At 35.1% G+C, this 4149-nt stretch overlaps 1 pseudogene; it reads right to left on the bottom strand.

Annotated features, from left to right (window-relative positions):
- The window catches only part of LOC122151296, a 7262-nt pseudogene extending 3371 nt beyond the window's left edge, over positions 1 to 3891 (bottom strand).
- Positions 3892 to 4149: the final 258 nt, after the last annotated feature.

Consider the following 4149-nt stretch of genomic DNA (forward strand, 5'->3'; position numbering starts at 1 on the left):
TATGTGCCATCGAGTTAGATCTGACTCACAGTGACCCCTCCTTGGGTTGCCGAGGCAGTATCACTATGGAAGTAGATTGCCCAACCTTCCTTCTGAAGAGTGGTTGGTTGGTTTGAACTGCCAGCCTTATGGTTAGCAGTCAAGTGTCCTAAGCACTATGCTACCAGAGCTCCCTAAGAAGACATAGTCAATTATTATAATGAAAAGTGCAAAGATATGGAGTTGGAAAGCGAAAAGGGAAGAACACACTTGGCATTTCTCAATCTGAAAGATCTGAAGAGGAAATTTAAACCTCAAGTTCCAACATTGAAATATTCTATGGGAATTATATTGAATGATTCAGGAAACATCAAAAGAAGATGGAAGGAATGTACAGAGTCACTGTACTGAAGAGTTGGTTGATGGTCATCCGTTTCAGGAAGTGGTATATCATCGGGAACCAGTGGTATTGAAGGAAGAAGCTGAAACTGCACTAAGGAAAGTGGTGAAAAACAAGGCTCCAGGAATTGATGGGATACCCATTGAGATGTTTCAACAAATGGATGCCTCACTAGAGGAACTCACTCAGCTATGCTAAGAGATTTGGAAGACAATTACCTGGCCAACTGACTGGAAAAAATCCATATTTATACCCATTCCAAAGAAAGGTGATCTCACAGAATGTGAAAATTATCAAACAATATCATTAATATTGCATGCATGTAAAATCTTACTGAGGATAATTAAAAAATGATTGCAGCAGTATATTGAAAGATAACTTCCAGAAATGCAAGCTGGATTCAGAAGAGGACATTGAATGAGGGGTATCATTGCTGATGTCAGATGGACCTTGGTGGAAACAAAGAATACCAGAAAGATGTTTACTTGTGTTTTATTGACTATGTAAAAGCATTTGTTTGTGTGGATCATAAAAAATTATGGATAATGTTGAGAAGAATGGGAATTTCAGAACACTTAATTGTGCTCTTCAGGAATTTTTACATAGATCAGGAGGCTGTCATTCCAGCAGAAAAAGGGGACACTGCATGGTTTAAAATCAAGAAGGGAGTGCATCAGGATTGTATCCTTTCACCAAACATATTCAGTCTGTATATTGAGCAAATAATCCAAGAAACTGGATTCTATGAAGAACATGGCATCAGGGTTGGAGGAAGATTCATTAACAACCTATGTTATGGAGCCAACACAACTTTGCTCGCTGAAAGTGAGGATGACTTGAAACACTTACTGATGAAGATTGCAGACTACAGTCTGCAGTATGGATTACACCTCAATATAAAGAAAACAAAAATCCTTACAATGGGACCAATAAGCAGGATCACGATAAATGGAGAAAAGATTGAAGTTGTCAAAGATTTCATATTACTTAGTTCTACAACACCAATGGAAGCAGCAGTCAAGATATCAGACGTATAACATTGGGCACATCTTTCAAGTGCTGAGGAGCAAGGATGTTTCCTTTAAGACTAAGGTGTACTTGACACAAACCATGGTATTTTCAATCACCTCATATGCATGTGAGAGCTGGAGATTGAAAAATGAAGACCAAAGAATAGTTGATGCTTTTGAGTTGCAGTGTTCGCAAAGAATGCTGAAAGTACCATGGACTGCTAAAAGAACTAATAAATCTATTTTAGAAGAAGTGCAGCTGGAATGCTTCTTGGAAGCAAGAATGACCAGACTTCATCTCACCCACTTTGGTCATGTTGTAAGAAGGGACCATTCCCTGGAGAAAGATATCATATGGAGGGACAATGAAAAATGGGAAGGTCCTCAGTGAGATGGATTGATACAGTGGCTGCTATGAAGGGCTCGGGTATAGTAAAGATGATGGGGCTGGCACAGGACTGGTCAATGTTTCATTCTGCTGTACATAACGTCCCTATGAGTTGGAGATGATTCAATGGCACCTCACAACAACAACAACAACAAGATCATAGAATTTGGTGCTCTATACATATTCATTGTGGTTTTTCTAAAATGTGAGGAAGATCTGTGATGAAAATAATTTTATTCATTTGATTCTTCTATTTCTATTTTGTAATTAAAGGCAAAATCCTGTATTTCCAAGGTTATGAGATATCACATTGTACTTTACAGAGCCTATCTATGTTTCATAAGCCACTGTTAAGAGAAATTTCTTTTCCTAATACTATAGCAATGATCCACTCATGTGTTGTTGCTTTCATACAAGTGTAGATGCACACCAATCCCTGTTTCTTCATCTTAAAACTAAATTAGATGATATGCATCATCAAGTGTGAACAGGGTGCAAAATATCATCAATGCCACTGAAGTTAAAATAGTTTACTTTTACAATTTCAAGGGACATTTAACATAAGCAGCATAAAGAGATGACTAATCTTTATTTATTTTAAGGGATATCTTAATAGTAAGATAAACTGATAACAAGAAATAGTGTATATGTCCTTTGAGCAGAATATGCATAACTTTAAGCCTGATTCTATGACAATCATTAATTATTGAAAGAGAGAATGTACAATACAGCTTCCTTATATTGAAGCTGGAGTCACTACCACTCAGGATATAATCAGATTATTTAAACAGTTCAAACTATTTAATTCATATCTGTCCACCACATAATTATTAAACTGTAATTAATAGATGAAAAGCTTTCAAGTGTCCTTAATACTTTCAATGGTAAACTGAGTGGAGAAAATATTCTTAATGTATATTATGGCTCTTGTTCTTTTGTGTTTTCTCTTCTTTCTCTAACCCTCTCCAGCTCCCTGACTGTATTATTTTTATAAACTAGAAATTGATTTACAGTCACAGACAAACACACAGAATAAAGTGAGAAAAATGACAAATCTTTTCACTGAAATCTTTTCATTATCCAAGCTCGCCTTTACTCTTCTCTGAGCTGTCGTCCTGACCCTCACTTTTACCAAAGGATTACTAGATTCAGCCAATAAAAGCAACCTTGATTAGTGTGAAATATTGCACAGCCACCAAAAGTGCTGAGCAGGTAAAAAATAAATAAAAAAGAAACAATGTGGCTCTGAAAATGCCCAGAACATGAGTCAATCAATAGTGAAAATAATTCAATGAGGCAAAAGCAAAATCCTTAAACAAAGTACCCTGAGAAGCTCGGGTTTCCATCTCTGGTTTATTCCACAATGACTTGAGCCACAACATATCTCAGATCATTCAAACAGATATATTCTCTTTTCACATTGATGAATTAAATGTGTGTCTCTCTCAGAAAGCTTGGTCTGCACATTTTAACAAAATACGATCTGGTAGAAGGAAGTCCCAAATAATTATTTTTTATTGGAAATAAAAAAGCAATAACATACATAAAAATAACATTCTATTTTCAAATACCAGAAATAGGGTTACCAGATACTATCATAATTACATAGCATAGTATCATTGGAAATATAATTCATCTTTTCCATAAGGAAAAATTTATACATATCACTGATAAGAACAGAATCTACCAATATGAACATGTAAACAAAAAAGTAAAAAAAGTATATCATTTACGCTGTGTGTAGTACACCTATTGGTCTCTTTGGGTTTCCGTACAGTGACATAGGCTTGTAAGTGTATTTACTGTCTTCTTTGTGTTACTGGAAAGGTGTGGTTTCTAGCATTAGGTAATATTCAAAGAATTATGTTATTTTCAGATGAAATACAGCATGAACACACATATTTTACATGCTTCATGATATCAGGTACAAATAAGTACCCTTTATATTCTCCACTACTTGGGCTTTTGAACAATTTTGTGCAGCCAGTGCAGGGTGGCTTTATGCTTTACCCCATGCTTTCAAAGTTTTTGCTAAATTAAGAAAAAATAGTAAGACAAAATTAACATTTTCTAACCTTATTCCACCTAACTTACCTCCAAAGTTCACAATACATATTTGTTCCACATAATATTTATAAAAATTCATCCTACATAGAAAAGATTACCAACACTCAATGATTCAACATCATGATTCAACATGGAGTGGCTGGTGGGTTTGAACTGCCAGCCTTCTGGTTAGCAGTTAAGTGCCTTAGCCACTATGCTACTAGAGCTCCTATTAAAATCAATGTGCATGAAATAATTATTATGAAAAATAATAATAATAAAACATCATTATTATTATATAATAATAATAAAACATCAATTTTAGT

Source organism: Orycteropus afer, unplaced genomic scaffold (assembly GCF_000298275.1).
Source record: "Orycteropus afer afer isolate SDZICR_OR568_19922 unplaced genomic scaffold, OryAfe1.0 scaffold00372, whole genome shotgun sequence".
Classification (NCBI taxonomy): domain Eukaryota; kingdom Metazoa; phylum Chordata; class Mammalia; order Tubulidentata; family Orycteropodidae; genus Orycteropus; species Orycteropus afer.